The sequence below is a fragment of the Protopterus annectens genome, chromosome 17.part0 (assembly GCF_019279795.1).
Source record: "Protopterus annectens isolate FY-2018-M chromosome 17.part0, PAN1.0, whole genome shotgun sequence".
Taxonomy (NCBI): Eukaryota; Metazoa; Chordata; order Ceratodontiformes; family Protopteridae; genus Protopterus; species Protopterus annectens.
In genome coordinates, this window is record NC_056751.1 from 406,921,186 (window position 1) to 406,939,866 (window position 18,681).

General features: G+C 40.7%; 1 protein-coding gene across 2 annotated transcripts in view; it reads left to right on the forward strand.

The window, feature by feature from the left end:
* The first annotated feature begins 8,211 nt into the window (after positions 1-8,211).
* The window catches only part of LOC122791388 (GTPase HRas-like), a 902,243-nt gene continuing 891,773 nt past the window's right edge, over positions 8,212-18,681 (forward strand). The window contains exon 1 of one of the 2 annotated variants that reach the window (XM_044059125.1): positions 8,212-8,345. The gene's annotated coding sequence lies outside the window, so the exon portion shown is untranslated. The other variant, XM_044059126.1, reaches the window with a different exon arrangement.

Below are 18,681 nucleotides of genomic sequence, written 5' to 3' on the forward strand. Positions count from 1 at the left end.
TGCTAGGCTCATACTGGGCTGGGAGATGCAATCAAAGCTTCATCATGCCTGTCAGTTCAAAGATGTACATCTTATGTCATTTACATCAACATGGACTATGACAGAGACAGAGTCTTTAGTGCATGCATGATCCAGTCAGTTCTTGACCCCTGACAGGCAACTAACTGCGACTCTCTGCTTACCTGGTTGGTGAATGTGAAATCAGTGGGTCTCACAATGGAGTCCACTATGACCAAAATAGTCTTGCATAGTTCCTTTTGGGCTTAGAAGTTGAAGTGCCATGATGTCATGCATGCTTTCAAGATTTTCACCTGCTGTCACAGAAGGTCGGAAACAAGAAACCACCATAGGTTCACTGCAGGATTCCTACATCTGGCTTAACGTACTAAAAATACTGTGACTAGAGTGTGTCCTAGAGCTTTTGAGGCAAAGAATGCCTGGAGTGAATGCTTGTTGAAGAATGTGTTATAGCCCACAGAACTGGGGGAACTCCCTACAGAGGCAGGTTGACTCTGCATGACATTGTCCAGACAAATGATACAGATAATAGGCTTCATCTACAGCCTAGGTGTTCACCTACAAGCCTAAGGATTGAAACATGTGAAGTAGGGACTCCCATGTTAACACTACACTTTCTAGATTTGCTGAAAGTAAGAGCTAACCATCCAGGAAGGGAAAACCTTTTTATCCTGCAGACTCTGCTGTGCTGTGACCACAGCAATGCACTGGGTGAATGTCCTGGGAGATGTGGTCCACTTGTGCATGAATCGTGGCATCCCAAATAGAACCAAGACGCTGTCCTCCAAAAAAAGGAAGCCAATCTGGTGGTCCCCTGCCATAAACAAACTATACAATAGAAGAAAGAAACTGTTGCAGAAAAGAGGAAAATCCCAGGATGCAAAAAACTCCCTTACCAGCCTCACTAAGAAGCTGAGATCCCTCATAAAAATCCTCCAAAGCTAGTTACGAAAATAAAATTACCAAAGATTTCAAAGACAACTACAAGGCATTCTATAGCTATGTCAAGAATCTAAATGGCAATGCTCACATATGCTCTGAGCTACAACAAAATGGCATTAAATATATTGATCCCAAGGACACTGCCAATATCCTGGCAGATCGATTTAGTGCCATCTTCACCCCCTCTCATCCCCTAAAGGGCCCATCTCAATACCAAAAGATTGCCAAATTCCGGTAATCACAGCCACCCAGGTAGAAACCACACTCTCCAAAGCTACGAATACAGCATCCATGGGACCAGATGACATCCCAGGCTGTGTACTACATGAATTACAAAATGAACTGGCACCTCACCTAAGTGTCATGTTTAATCATAGCCTCACCTCAGGCTTCATACCCACTGAGTGGCACACAGCTACAGTTATCCCACTCCACAAGGAGGGATCCACCTTGGATCCCGGGAACTACCATCCCATCAGTCTGACGAGCCTGATTTGCAAGGGCATGGAACGCATTATCATGGAACTTATAAATAAAGACATTGGCAACCTTCAAACACTGGAACCCACCCAGTTTGGGTTTGTGAAGGGCCGATCTTGTCTCCTGAACGTGATTGACTTCTTCAAATCAGTCTCCAGAGCTGTGGACGAGGGTAAGGCGGTCCACACAGCCTATCTGGACCTCGCCAAGGCCTTCAACACCATCCCCCACTCTGGAATCATAGATAAACTTTCTAAGCTGGGCATAAATCCCTACATCACTCAATGGGTTGCCAACTGGCTTACTGACAGAACCCAGACTGTAAAAGTAGACTACTCCAAATCCAGCTCCATACAAGTGACAAGTGGAGTACCTCAGGGCTCAGTCCTGGGACCGCTCTTGTTTGGCATCTACTTCTCTGAAGTACAGGCCAATACTAAGGGACTCTGGCTAACAAAGTTCGCAGATGACTACAAACTGGGAGCCATTATTGAATCTCCAAATGATGTGGATATTCTAAAAAAGGGCCTTATAGAAACAGATGCTTGGTGCCAGAGCCATGGGCTCAAGCTTAATGCCGAGAAATGTATAGTTATTCCCTTTGGGAAAACCATGTACCCATGAATTACCACATAGGTGGCAGTACACTAAACACTGAAAGTGTGATGAGAGACTTAGGGACACAGGTGGACAGTGGTCTCAACTTCGATAACCACATCACCACAACAGTCAGGAAATCCTTCTATGTGGCACACCTCATCACTAAGGGCTTTTCATCCAGAAAAAAGGAGGTCATTGTCCTACTGTACTCATCCCTCATTAGACCCATTATAGAGTACAACGCCCCATTTTGTATGTACTTCACAAGACATCTGCAATAGCTGGAAAGGCCGCAGAAATAACTCACTAAAAGAATCACAGGCCTAAAGCAGATGCCCTATGCTAACCATCTAAAAAAACTCCATCTATACTCTGTGGCATATCGTCTACTCAGAGGTGATCTCTGTTTAACATACAAGGCCATGTCAAACCCTGAGCTGTTGGACATGCTCCACTTAAAGAAATCCCAATCCCTCAGAGCCACACGCTCCAGGGATCTAAATCTTGTCATCACAATGAACAAAACATGCTGGAGGGATAGGTTCCTGACCCAGAGACACCCCATACTCTGGAATAGACTGCTCATACATGTCAAGCAGAGTGCCTCATTGGCCCTCTACAAAAGGAACCTTAACGATTGGATGGGAGATAGGAAATTCACCCCGGGTATCACTTCAGTCGCCCTGCTAGACAGGGGTCCAGGGAAGTAAATATTGTGGGAAGAAATATCCAGGGAATTGTTATGGATAGGCTTGTATAGGCCCTAGGGCTGATAGCCTAGTACCAACCTATGAACCTATAAGAGATACAGCCTGAAACTGGTAATGGTGGTCTCCCACCCAGGACAGTAAGAACCTCATTGACCATCTTTACAGAAATTGCCAGCGTCAACTGATACCTTCAGATCAGATATAGTCAACTGCTGAGTTGGGCAGAAAGCATCAAATCCTGCAGTCTGAAAGAATGAAGTCACTAATTATAAACTTTAAACTGCAAAATCTCAAACAGAAATTGAAGATTAAATCTGAAATGATTGAAATCCAAAAATAAAAAAAAGAGGAAAGAACACACTGAATACATTCCAAAAATGAATAAAAGGGACAGAAAGCATTTCCAGAGCAAGCTCAGTGAGCAACACTGGAGATCTGGAGAAGTGAAGTGTGCAGCACTATGCATTCAGAATTGCAGCTTAGGAAAGTTTTTATATTCCAAGCTGATGTGAGCCTGTGGCAAAGTCCAAAGTGTTCTTAAGATGTACTGGATCATCTAATCTGATGTATTCAAAATACAAGTATTCTCTTCTGCAGTAGGTGACATCACAATGTACCCAACTGTCACTCCAAATGTTAGAGTTTTAAAAAACAGACCTGACTTAATTTCCCCCTCAGCCATCAAACCTCCCCACTCTCTCTGAAACAACTACTCCTACTTTCACCCCACTGTGACTTTCATCTTCTGCACCCAATCCTCTCCCTCACTCAAACTTTGCTTACCAAAAAAAAAAAAATGTCATCACTATCAGAAATGTCTGATTATTGTATTGTATGCTATACTTTCTCTGTGAAATTACTGGATGTTATTTTATTGTACATTTATTATATATTTCCTTTACTGTACACTGCATACTATCTAGAATAGATTGTATACTATCTAGAATTGATTGTATACTCTATTTCTATGTAACTGTTTTCTGGAGCTTTTTTCCCCAGGCCTCCACTGAAAATGGGCTCTTCATAGCCCAGTGGACTTCCCCGGTTACCAAACTGAAAATAAATAAATAAAATAAATAAAGCTGCACACCCGCTTTTAGATGTGTCAACTGCATTTCACTAAACTGAGACAGTGCATACAATGTTAAACATTTTAGTTTCACTCAAGTGTTTTCTGTGTTCCCCACCAACAAGTTTAGTTGGCAAAATCACAAGTTTAATTACAGAACATCTACAAAGTCTCTCAGAAATATGCAAGACAATCTCCCCATGCAAAACACTTACAGTAAGAAAAGAGTCAAGTGAAATGTTGACTCGTGTATACAAGACTCAAAGAAATGGTATTTCAAGCTTCATGAAATTTTCAAGATGAGATTTTTTTAGCAGGGTCTTGACAGTTCCAAAACTGGATATTTGCCACATTTATCTACATTTTGCTATAAAGGGGTGGATGGTAAGGGCTCTGCATATGCAGACAAGGCATCAGCCAGCTAACAGCCTAACCAATAATGCAGGCAGTACCTTATTTTTTCCATCTACTTTTAAAACCAAATACTTCATTGCTCACCCACAAACATTTACCACTGCAATGATTTAGACAGTACAATTTAAACAGCGTTTTATAAGTTCATAGGTGTGTGTACTAGGCTAATTGCCCTGGAACCTTTACAAGCATAGCCCATATAAATGCCCTGGCATCGTGCCTCCCGAAGTTAGTATCTGCCATTTTTTCATGTTGCAAATTAGGTAATTTTGAAGATCACTAACCCATATTTCATATTCTTATTTTTATATTTTCTTTTTTTTTACTTTTCCTATCAAAAATCAACCAGCATCCTCCTTCACTGCTGTACATTTTCTATTTAAAATGATTTCCATCTGGCATGCTTGGGGATCTCTGTGATAAGGACCCACCCATAGCCCATGCTTTGTCCCAACAAAAAAAGCCTATACATAGCTCTCAACTAAATAGGGAAAAATCTCAGCAGAATCAGGGAAAGTAACTGCCTTTTGACTTTTCCCTGTTAGGGGTCACCACAGCAGAACTCCAGTCCTCTAATGATTAGCAGTGAATTTTTACGGTGTCGAGTTGCCAGCCTGGCACCCAACCATGCCCAGCCTTCAAAGAAGGCACACCCACACATGCATGCACTACCTGCATGCCTTTAAATTCATTCGACCACGGGGATGACATGCAGACTCCATGCAGAAGGAGCTCCAGCTGAGAATCGAGCCAGAGAACCTTTTGCTGTGAGGAAACAACGCTAACCGCAGCAGAATCAGGGAGATCTGTGCAGTGACTGAAACCTGGTTCAAGGCTCTAGAGAGCACCCCATGCATTACCAGGCTATAACTCATATCACACTTTTCGGCCATCTAACCTGGACCAGAACACCAAAGGCGGAGGTGTATCCATATTCATTAAGGATATCCACACCTGCAGGCTAGTTGCACAGCATAATGCATCCAAGGTTATCCAAGTACAACTAACTCTGGGCAAAACTGCGATCCAAATTGTAGCTTGCTACAGATCCCCCACCATGCCCCAGGATTCCCACTCCTCTTTTCTTGATATACTGGAAAATATTAGGGTTCAACCAAACACCCTAATAATGGGCAATTTCAACTACCCCACCATTAACTGGAAAAACTACTCACGTACCAACTCCTTCGCTCAATGCTTTCTGGAATTCATAAATTCCAATGCCCTGGATCAACATAACCACACCCCCACCAGGGGCAACAATATGCTAGACCTGGTCATTACCAACATGAGTGACTGGTGTTCCACACCTGAAGACAACTCCTCGTTGGTCAGATCCGACCATAAGCTAATCACCCTAGATATCCGCATCCTGCCCCCACCCACCATTAAGGAAACCACAGTAAAAAATTTCTCCAAAGCCAACTTCATGCTTCTTAAGACAGAAGTGGCGAACTTCATGACACCCATGCAGATGGACAATACAGTTACGACTGCTGAATCCTACACAAATGCACTCTATAAGCACTTACATGAGTGCATGGATCATACTATCCCATACAGAACCAAGATGCTATCCTCCAAAAAAAGGAAGCCAATCTGGTAGTCCCCCATCATAAACAAACACTACAACAGAAGGAAGAAACTGTTGCAAAAGAGAGCAAAATCCCATGAGTGGAGGAGCTCCCTGGTCAGCCTCAGTAAGAAGCTGAGATCCCTTATAAGATCCTCCAAAGCTAGCTATGAAAACAAAATCTCCACTGATTCTAAGGGTAACCACAAAGCATTTTATAGCTGTGTCAAGAATCTCAATGGCAACACCCAGATTTGCTCTGAGTTACAGCACAACGGCATGAAAATTACAGAACCAGCTGATATTGCCAACATCCTGGCAGATAGGTTCAGTGCTAACTTTACCCCCTCTCACCCCCTAAAGAGCCCATATCTATACAAGAAGAATGCCAGAGTCCCTGTAATCACATCTATGCAGGTAATAGCTGCACTCTCTAAAACCAAAAACATAGCATCCATGAGACGGGACAACATCCCAGGCTGCGTTTTACACGAACTTCAGAACAAACTAGCTCCTCACCTAAGCACCATGTTCAATCATAGTGTCATGTCAGGCTTTCTGCCCACTGAATGGCGCACAGCAACAGTTATCCCACTTCATAAAGAGGGAGCCACCACTTATCCTGGGCACTATTGCCCTATTATCCTGATGAGCCTGGTCTGCAAGGCCATGGAATGTATCATCATGGAACTCATAAGCAAAGACATTGGTAACCTCCAAACTCTGGACCCACCCAGTTTGGGTTTGTGAAAGGCAGATCATGCCTTCTGAACCTGATCGACTTCTTTGAGGCAGTCACCAAAGCCGTAGATGTGGGTAAGGTGGTTCACACAGCCTATCTTGACCTCGCCAAGGTTTTCGACACCATCCCCCATTCTGGAATTATAGCTAAACTCACTAAACTAGGTATAAATCCCTACATCACAAGATGGGTTGCCAACTGGTTCACTGACAGAACCCACACTGTAAAAGTTGCAGACTCCAAATCTGACTTCAAACCAGGGACAAGTGGAGTACCACAGGGTTCAGTCCTGGGACCTCTCCTGTTTGGTATCTACTTCTCTGAAGTACAAGCTAACACAGAAGGCCACTGGATAACAAAGTTCACAGATGACTGCAAACTAGGAGCCATAGTCGAGTCCCCAAATGATGTGGGCATCCTATAGAAGGGCTTCATTGAGACAGATGCCTGGTGTCAGAGGCATGGCCTCAAGCTCAATGCCAAAAAGTGCATTGTCTTCCCCTTTGGTAAAAACTCTGTACCTATGAACTACCACATAAACGGCAGTCAACTTAAGACCGAGTGTGTGATAAGAGACCTTGGGACCCAGGTGGACAGTAGTCTCTCCTTTGATAATCACATCTTCACAGTAGGAAATCCTTCTATGTAGCACACCTCATCACAAAAGGGTTCTCATCCAGGAAAAAAGAGGTCATTGTTCCCCTATACTCGGCACTCATTAGACCCATTATAGAGTACAACGCCCCTTTTGGAATGTACCTCACAAGACATCTGCAGCAGCTGGATAAGCCACAGAAGTACCTCACAAAGAGGATTATTGGCCTCAAACAGATGCCCTACACTGACCATCTCAAAACCCCGCAGTTTTACTCTGTAGCATATCGCCTACTCCAAGGAGATCTCTGCCTAACATATAAAACTATGTTAAACCCAGAGCTGTTGGACATGTTAACACCTAAAGAAATCCCAATCCCTCCAAGCTACACACTCTAGGGACCTAAACCTTGTCACCACAATAAACAGGACATGCTGAAGGGATAGATTATTGTCCCAGAGACTTCCTATACTCTGGAACAAGCTATCCATCTATGTCAAGCAAAGTTCCTCATTAGCACTCTTCAAGAAAAATCTTGATGAGTGGGTGGGAAATAGGAAAAACACCCCGGGGATCACTTCTTTGGCTCTGACTTACTTAGGCCCTTGGGCGGATAGCCTAGTACCTACCTATGAACCTATAAATCGAGAAATAATCAGGGACAAACAGGGACACTTTTTAAAATATTAGTTCTGTTAACTTGAGGCATTAACAGAATAAGATAATATGAGTTATTGTGCATTTTCTGAAGTAAAAGATATTTATACCTCTAATTATTGCTAATTATTATTAACTTATTATTAGTAACTCACAACCATATCTCCAAAAGTCACCAGTTTTAGGAGGGATTAAGAGGGACAGAGCAAACATTTGTGTCAAAATCAGGGAGAGCTGAGAGGTATGCAAAATAATATTGACTGATAGGGTTCGATTAAAGGTTATTAAGATTAAAAGTATGGCTAGTTAGCAATTTTCCGGCATAGCCTGCTTCGGCACGCTATGAATATGCGGCCAAGCAACCAGAATCAGTAATTAGGTGGGAGGTTTAGAGACGTGGCCGTGATGCTATGTGTCAGGCGTGGTTGGGGCGGGACTTGCTACTGCGCATCTGGTGGGTTATCGATCTTCAAAATAACTGAGGCCTGTATATGAATGTCCTAACTCATTCCTGTTAAGTTTGTGTCTTTTGTTTTGCAATTGAGGTAGGTGGTGTTGGGACTGATCCTCGAATTGTATCTGCGTGCTTTAGTAATTGCAGGAAGCCCTTTTGTTATACGGTAAAAAAAACATGATTAAAATATGCTTTGCTCGTTTTGGTTGGCTGCTTGATCTGATTGTTTTAAATGTATTTGGTATCCTTATACAGGAAATCATTTGTACGTGAAATTCCTACACCTTGCTTTATTGTACAGTGCTCTAGATTGCTGTAGACAGAGTTCAAGAAATAAAGGTTTTCTGTATACGGTATCGCGTAAGTTAAGCGAGTATTGTCGTAACATGAAGTTGACTGTTTCATTTCCACTGTGTTGTGCTGGTTTGCCTAGTCTCAAGCAGTAATATTTAAACAAGGTCTGGTTCTGCTGCTATATTTAAAAGTATGTGTACGGTTTTATTTGCATCAGTTGGCAGTTAAAACCTATGGTGGTCAAATTTTAGTATGTGTGTATACCAACAGACATGTGTGTGTGTGTATGTATGTATGTATGTATGTATATATATATATATATATATATATATATATATATATATATATATATTTACAGTAAAACTACATGTGTATAGAAGATATTTGGGTGTATATATATATAAAAGTACATGTATATAAGCTATTTATGTATGTATTATAAAAGTACATGTATATAAGCTATTTATGTGTGTGTGTGTATGTATATATATATATATATATATAGTTTGTGTACATATATATTTGTATATAATATATACGTGTGTGTGTGTGTGTGTATATATATCTATATATACATCTCTATATATATATATATATATGTATATATGTGTATATATATATATATATATATATATATATATATATATATATATATATATATATATATATATATATATATATATATATATAGAGAGAGAGAGATAGACTAGTTCTTCTATGGCTAATTTTTAGACACAAGTTAGTTGTGTGTGTTTTAAAGTAGGCACAGTAATGAAAAGTTCGTTGTGATCATTAGGAAGTATCCTAATGTGATTAAAGATTGGGGTAGACTATGTTCTTTTCTGTTAATTTGGATCTAAGAGGGTTGGATATCTTCCATTATACTGATCAATGATGTATGCTCACATGGAGTATTTACAAAACTTGGATGTTTGTCTTTTAACGGTTTTTAGGAGTTTTAGCACTGTTAAGCGTTTTGTAAAAAAAATAAAAAAAGACATCTTTTTTTCATTTTCTTGTTTGGCTTTGATTGAAGAGAGTTCATTTAGAAGATTTTCCACTAATTCTGCGCACAATGTTGTAAGCTACTTCAATCACTGTCCCATTCATCACCAGTACAAACAATATTCCACTCATTGAACAGCTCTGTCTTATACCACACTTCATGCATATGTGTTTACTCGCTCACCCTATTATTCTGATATGCTGACATACACTCCTAATTCTGTTACCTGTTCCATATGTCTCTGTAACGTTTTCAAAGCATCATGTGTCAAATGCCTTGTGTTATCACCTGCCGTAGTTTCACGTCCTCATCCACAATTCTTCTCACAACCAGTAACAATTCTTGGTACCCCTTCCATTTTATACCTTGTATACTTTTTTTCCATATTTGTCATCCTTCCATTCTCATCTGTATTATTCTCATAAAATGTTACAATATGTGTTATTCAGCATGATGGGTCTCCAGTGTTTTTATTTCATTGTCATTTCATATGTCTCCAGTGTTTATTTAGCATGATGGGTCTCCAGTGTTTCTATTTAATTCTTCTTGTTTTTCTTCTATAAAAGTTTTAGAAGCTTCTTTCAGGTATTTGTTCGGTACAGCTACAAAATACCATCTTTTTCAGTTCATGAATTTCTTGTACGTTCCATAACCGATACTGCCTAGACTTGATACAGAATCCTCATTTACTTAATTACTTTATCTATTTCACCAATAGTAATTTCTTTTTCAAATTCTCTCTTGATTTGTTTTGAAAATGTCTTTACTTTCCATGCTTTCATTTTTCATCCGCATAATCTTATAGCTACATGCTGTACTACAGTACTTATCATTTGCTCTTGTGTTCTGTTTATTTATATCCTCCTTTATTATTTTACCCAACTATGCAGGCACCACCTCCCTTCTCCCTGTAAATAGTATCTCTGTTTAAACATTAATGGCTTTATATATTTTCTTTTTCTGTGTGAAAACACTGTTATTCTCTAATACATTTCTGTAAATGTTGTCATTTTGTTGTCTTTTCTTGCGTCATCCTGCCTCTGAAAATAAAAATACTTTTTTTAAATTCAATCCTCCACTCACAGTTTTTGTAGAAGTCTTTCATGATTGTATGATCTTTTATTACTGCAGTATTCCCACTCTTCAGTCTCACCCCATTATATTTGTTCTTTTTGCTTCTTTTCCAGTTTTAATATACTCCCTTTATTCTATGATCTCCATCTATCTTGCTAAGTCACCTGAGAGAACATCTTATGTCACCATCTACTACCCCCAAGGCTTCTCAATTTTACGTCTTAATTGTCTCCTATAATTCCAGTGACATTTTTCACACGGTCCCCTTACCACATTTTGGCACTTCTGCGTTTAGAATTCCTCCCTTTAACTCGCAAATAAAATCCACCTGCAGTTATACTTCTCATGTTAACCACCACATAGTGTAATATTTGATTAAACAGATTCTCTGTCCTTGCTAGTTGTGCGTACGTACACTGAGATAAATTCTATAACATGTTCTGTCCATCTCGTGTCCACAACAGTTAACCTTCCCATCCTTACCAATATTACATTTAGTATTTTTTACTGTTTCTTTACACAACAGTCACTCCTGAACAACATTCACTTCCTAAGTGCCATATTGTATTTCTACCCTCTTCCCCCAGTTTTCAGTTTGTAGTCTCCCCCACCCCAGTTGTCAGGAATCGCACATTCACTTCACATTTAGGACACAGTTCCAGTATCCGTCTTCTCATTACTGTGCTGCTAATGTTCGTATTTTCTGAAATTACTCTAAAAATTTTCATTTTTCTTTTTAAAGGTAGGGACAGTGTTTATATTTTCCTTTTCTTATTTTTACTCTGTTCTGTATTGAATATTGTTTCCTGGATTCATAAACAAATAATCCTTGATCCTCAATCAGTTTTCATTGACTGCAGTTTCACAAAAAATTTCAGTCTCTTCTCCTGACCTCACTTCTGCATGCACTGTCTTCCCCCTCGATATTTTTTTCATTTACAGTTTCTTCACCTGGTTTGCCCTCTCCAACTTCTTTTTGCCCTTCCTCCTGTATGGTTCTTTCCTTTCCCCTTTTTTTTTTTTTTTTTTTTTAAATATTTACTGACCTGCTATTGACAGTGTCTTCTCTCTCTCTCTCTGTCTCTCTCTCTGTCTCTCTCTCCTTTTTTACAGCCTGTATTCAGTCCCACACCTTCCTGCTGTATGTCCTTTCTCCCTACACTGGTTACATCATATCTTATAACAATCATTAGTTAAATGAGAGTAGTCTTCATAAAAGAAATGCTGAGCTGTCCAGCATATCTTTAACGTTCCTTTATGATCAGCTGTGAAAATACTTGTCAAGTGTGTTTAACTTTTTTACATTTCAAAACATCTTCCAGTCTCTGCTCTCCATTCCGTAAGTTTCTCTGGTTTCTACTTTTTGCAATATTAATGGTTTCATACAAACCCTACATGTTAATGTTATTGTCTTTCTAGTTCATATTTTGTAAACTGCAAAGTAATAATTTTTCAACATTTAAGTTACTATTAGAAAACACTTTTCCTATGGATAAATGTTCTTTTGGTCATACAGTTCCAGAAATTAATCAGCAGTCTGTCAAACTGAAATGTTAAGTCACAAAACACGTGTCCCTCTATATAGAAAAGTCCGAAATTTCTTGGGCTTTAAATCCCAGAATAGTTGCCATATTGTCCCATACATATCTGTTAGTCTCACGTTTTCCCCGTTTTTACTTAGTTGTTTGCTGATCTCATTTTTTCACCTGCTGTTGCTGCTGCATTCTCCACTGACCCATCAGTTTGCTGCTACTTTTCCTCTCATTTTCTGTAATTGCTGCTGCTGTCACATCACCTGGTTCATTCCTTCATACAAGTTTTTTTCTGAACTGCTGAGGATGGTAATCTGCCATCTCATGCCATAAAACAGCAGAACCATCGCCTGAAATACCACCTCAGACCTCCCTTGAAAAGAGGCCACTAGCTTATTGGGACTAACCCTGTCAACAAAGGACAAAAATGTATGAGACTATCTATATATCTGGTATGGGGGAAATTCATTTTTTCATTGCATCCAGATGCAGTTGTGACTGCTGTTCTAGCTTTGATTAGAAGCAGCTGTCTTTTTTATTGTAGAACCGTTATTTTTTCCCAAGTCTAGTTACCAAAATGTGCTGTTCTAAGCATATTATTTAAAAATTGTATTGTGCACCTTGTTTTTGTCTTGTGAGCTATAAACTTTCATCTCTTCCGGGTAAATACAGTACTGTTATGAAGTGACTGGAGCTTTGTACTTGTCTTGCTTCTTGTAATCTTGTAATAGGCATGCATTGTTTTTATTGCAGTGTATGAATGAGTGAAGAGGAGATTTATGGTTGTCTAACCTGTACCAGTCTGGCATTTTGGGACCAAGTAAGGCTGCTCTGTTGGTTCATCCAAATATCAGGCTGGAATGCACTTTTTCTAGTTGTGAGCTTATGTTAAATATTTAGCCTGTCAGTGCACATACTCTAGCTTGACTAATGTCCTAGTGGTTTTAATTTGGTGGTTAACGGATTGTTTAATTTTTGATTAAGTGGGTAAAAACCCATTGAACTTGTGTGCCTTTGGGGGGGGGGTCTGGACTGTGGGAGAAGTTCCAAATACAGCAGTGTGTTAAGCATTCTGTAGTACAGTCAGAAGTGAAGATGATGTCATTTATCCTATTTGAGTGTAAATGAGCAACATATTAGATGGTGCATTGAATCTAGCAATGGTGAGTGCAGTCTTTTGAAGTGGTGATTAATGTTGGCTGGCTTTTGGCAACTAGTTATCTGAAAACTTAATGCATTTGTGCTCTACAGCAGTTTTGTTAAGCTTGCCCTGTACTGTTCTTTAAGAAGTTTGATTACTGTAACAAAGTCCCCCCCCCCCCCCGCTTCATATGTCTGTTGGTTGTTTTTTATGAGCCAGTATAATGACTTACTTTGTAAGAAGCATTGTGCTTTAGCCTTGAAAGATATTTTGCAGTTTCACGTTTTTCCTTTAAATGTATGATTTTCTGATACAGTATTTGGTTCCTCTAGTGATGTGATAGTTGCATCAGACCATACTCTAGCTTTTATAAAAAAAAAAAAAAAGCTGAGGTTACCATTAAGTATCCAGTAAGAAATGAAGAATAATTTCTAAAGCTTTTCCAAAGTATACATTATCTAGCCCTTTTCTAATAAGTTATTTTGGAGTGCAGACTTGTGTTCATTAATGGTACTAATATTCCTCAAGTGACTGAATGTGCTCTTCAGAATTGTATGGTTTTCTGGCTTTGGTAGATAACCCAGTTTGTCAGTGTTTGTTTTAAGTTGTGTACCGTTGTCCCTAGATTTTTATAAGTTGTCATTTTTTATGAATGGCTCTTTTTTACAACTTACCAATTTTAATCTGATGACACATTTATTGATAACTCAAACTCATTTATGCCTTATCATTTATTTCAAGAACGTTACTTCAATAAAGATGCCATTGTCTACTTTATATCTGAGAGCAAATCTGAAAAAAAAAAAACGAGCCCAGTGCAGAGCCATATGGGACAACACGGGTAGCCCTTTGTAGGATGAACTTGGTAACCCTACGACTTATTACCCGATGAGTGACACTTGGGTTGTCATTTAGTTTATCGCCTAATGTGGTCAGTGTCAAATGCCTGTGTAAAGAAGGGTAAACAGTGCATGGTGTTTACCTTGACAAGTGCTGCTTTTAATCAGTTCAAAGACTGCTATGAGATTTGAAAGTTGAGATCTCCACTTAAGCAGTAATGTTCTGTATCTTTCCCGTATTGTAAATACCATGCCCCCCCCCCCCCCAAGTGCTACAAATAGTTTGTTGCTGTTGAGTAGTGAAGTTCCAACCAACTAATATTTTGTTTTACATAATTAATGAGCATTGGGTAGGTTTTCTGTGGTGCATTGGGTAGGTTTTCTGTGGTTTGGTGAGGGAAAGCATGAGGCATGTTGCTTGGTCTCAGAATTTTAGATCTGATGTCAGTTTTTATTCATTCCTCAACATATGCATTTGGATCTGATCCTCGCATCTGACTCTGCTGCTGTTTCACAGCTCATGGATGCTACAGACGGTCGAGCAGCAGCCCCCCTCATTCCCCAGATCTCGTTTGCTGCCATTATGAACAGACGTGGTCTCTACAGCTCTCAAGTCTGTCTGGTGAAAAGTGATTTATTCAATTTTTTCAAAGTTTTAGCTTTCCATCCTTTATTTGTTATCCTGTTTTTCCCCTTTTAAGACCATTGTACTTGCCATTGGTAGTTCCTTGGTTACCATTGCTGGTAACAGTTGTGTTTTTCTGTCTGTATTCTACCTTCCCTTTTCTGTCAACTAATTGTTGATGCTTCCCCTATTTACTGTGAGTAATTCTTAATTATTATAGTTGGTAATTCTTTTTCTGTCTTACTGCCGGTCGGTATTTTCTAAATACCATTTGTTGGTACCTGTATTGTATCTTTCCCCAGTCCTATTTAACAGAAAAGTATAATTTTTGCAGTAGTGGTTCTTGGGGTATTTGTCTGCTTTATATTTGTCTTTTTGGCATTGTACTGTACTTCGTTACTACCATGACAGATAAACCAGTGGGGTTTAAAACATGTAGTAAATACAGACATAAGATACCATTGTTTGATTATCATAACCTCTGTGTATATTGCTTGGGGACCAGAGCATTTGTAAGCTTCATGCTCCATTTGTAAAGTTTTCAACCCAAGTGCTCCTATAGACAGAATAAATTGATCCTCAAAGACCTCCTCCTGTCAGCCTTCAGAGAGTCACTAACTGGAAGCCAAACCTCCAAGCATGAGAAAAAGGAGGCAAAAAAGGGCCTTTGGAGCATCGCAGTTCTCCATTTTCTTCAGATCTGACATTAGAACCTCAAAAGAAGACTCCGAAAATGTCTGATCAGACACACACACCTTCGGATCCAATGACTTCAGACACCAGATCATTCAGAACCTAGACATCCTACCAAGAACAAGGTATGTCTTCCCTGGATCCAGTTCCCTCTCAGCTCCCATCGCCCTTCCTGGAAAGATGTAGATCTCCCTTTATTGCCTCTTCCTGTCCGTCCAGAAGTCTCGCTGAAGCAGAGGTGGACAGAATGAAGTTTCATTTGATACAAACTGAGATGGCAGTTCTCCCAGTTCCTGCCTCAGTGGGTCTGGAAACATCTGGTCTGGAAACATCTGCTCTAACAACCCCACCAGTTCTGTCGCCGCCTCTTATCTGTCCTTTGGTTTCGGAGCCCTCTGATCTGAGACTCCTATAATTGTCTGTTTTGGATATGAATATGCCTCTTTCTTTGGATCCGATGTCTTCTCTGAGCGTGCTGGCTGTGACCATTTCAGAGTCAGACAGCTCTTGGACCCGAAGCTTCTTTGTTGGATCTGAGTGGTTAGAGTCGACTCAGGAGTTGTTGGAGCCATCTCTGAGCCACGGCATTCGATAGCTCTGTTCCGACTCCTGCCTCGGGTCAGAGGGAGCCAATCGTCCAAAGGTATGCCTTCTTGGCACCAGCAGTTTCCTTTTCCATGGGGTATTCTGCCTTCGAGGCGGTAGTGTTTTCTTTTCTAGAGATCAGATGCTCCCCCCTTGGATCTTCCCTCGGATTCTCTGATGTCTTTGTGTTGTGAGCCTTCGCAGGTTACTTAATAGGGGCAGCTAGCCCAAAGTCTCAAGATGACACTACCGGGCATAATTATCTGTTCCAGTATTTCTCCATAACATCCCACTGATGTCCCTTGGAAGATGAAGTGCAAGAGAAGTTACTTGGACTCCCCTCAGGAGTCACAGAAGATATTGATTTTTGATGAAGGGAAAGGGTCCCCAAGGCCAGCACCTGATGACGTCTTGAACACATTTTAGAGATCCTGAAACAGAAGGGTGGATGGTTTACTGATAACCCTTCTCAAGAGAAATCTGTATTCCTGGAGGCATTTGGTACTGGCCCATCTACTTCCTGGGTGACTGTGCCTGCTGATGAGCTCATTAGTTTGATCTCTCAGCGGTCATGGAAGGAACAAGATTCTGTAGAGCTGTTCCACCAAGAAAGAACTCGCTCAACAGAGTTCTTCTGTTCATCCCCCTAAAAGGGAGTCTAGAGCGTTGGATAGGTATGGGAAGCATGTGTACACATCCTCATCAACCTTTGCTGTCAGGTCCCTTACGTTTGTGGCGCACTTTACCAGATTAGAGGAATTTGGTTAAGGGGCTCTCAAAATCCCTGTCGAGACTAGTACTGTTGAGGTAGAGTCTTCTGTTGCTTCACAGTTGGCGACTCTTCAGTCCATTTCAAACTCATTTGAGGCTTATTTCACATGTAGCCTCAAGAAGGAGCCTCGAGCGTCTGGTTCAGGTATTTCTATCGAGAGGCATGCCTGGATGCATCTGTGTGACTTTGCTGAACCCTTCAATTCAACCTTAAGTGAAAGAGCGACACTCCAGGTGTGAGAGATGGTAAGACCATGTCAGCTGTGTACATTTTTTGACTCCTCAAATAACCTTTTCCAGGCATCAGTGAGGTGGTCAAAAGATGTGGTTCGGGAAATCCAAAGGTCTGTTACATGATCATGTGGTGAGGACCCCCCCCCCCCGGGGTAGAGGGGGTAACTCAAATGGGAGACTCCACTCACATGGCAGAGGAGGCCCACAAAACCAGGGGTCCAGAGATTCCTTCGCTGAGACTCACCCTATTAGTGCTCTTGAAAGGAGGTCCAATTGCCCACCTCTGGAGGCAATCTAGGAGTCGCTTAGTCTTGCACCAGAGAGACTGACTAGATATAACAAAAGATACGTGGGTGCAGAGGATTATTTCCAGATGCTGTATAATTCTCTTTTCCGTACCTCCACCATTGCAGAACAGAATTCCCAACGTTCCATCCATTGAGAGGAAAATAGCAGATTTGGAGATTCAAAAGCTTTTAGAGTCGTCCAAGAGGTCCCAGAGATCAGAAAGGATCCGGAACTTACTAAAGATTCTTTTTAGTGCCAAAGAAAACAGGGGACTGGAGACAAATTTTTGGATCGAGGCAATCTGAAGAAATTGGTTTAGATTACCAAGTTCTGGAGTGTCATGGTTCAGTACATTTTGTCTTTCCTGCACAAGGACAACTGGATGTGTTCAGTAGATCTCCAGGATGCGTACTATCACATAAAAATGAACAGATGATTCAGGAGATGTCTGTGCTTCCGGTTGGGAGCCATTCATTTCCTGTTCCGAGCACTGCCCTTTAGTCTCACCACAGCCCCAAGGGTGTTCACCAAATGCATAGCAGTAATAGCAGCTCACTTCAGACTGCAGGGATTACAGGTGTTTCCGTATCTAGATGACTGGCTCCTAACTGCCTTGACCAAGCATCTGCTGACTTGCTCCAGATTTGTTCCAACCTAGGCATTAGTCAATCACAACAAATCTCAGCTTCAGTTGTCTCGGACATTAGAATTCGCAGGGCTGTTTTCAACACATCATCGGTGACTGCATCTTTGCCATTACTGAGGGTTCAAGCTATTCATATTCAAGTCTGAAGGATGTTCAGGAAGTCAGTATTGCCAGCCCGAAGTATATTTACAGACCCTGGGATCGATGTCCACAGCAACTGCACTACTTCCCCTATGAGAATTGTCCAGTGGACATTAGCAACCCAATGATCCATTTTACATTAACCTATGTCCATGAAAATTAACATTTAACTCAGACCTGCTGGGCATTTCTTGGGGAAGACCTCAAGGCATGTGGTCCCCGAAGAGCCCAACTTGCATATCAATGTGATGGAAATGAGAGCAGTACTCCTAGTGTTGCAGGCATTCCATGATTCTCTCCCTTCCAGAACTATTGTGATTCAAACAGGCAATATGTCTGTAGTATGGTACATCAACATGCAAAGAATGAACAAGGCCTTACTCCTTGTGTCAAGAAGCTATGAGTGTGTGGCAGTGGTCGATTGCTCAAGATTGATTTTCTTATAGCAACACATATATCTGGGAAATCCCAAGGTGGATTGACAAGTTGTCCAGGTCCATATTATTACCTCAAGGGTGGTCTGTCGGCACAGAAGTGGCAGAAATAGTATTTCACCAA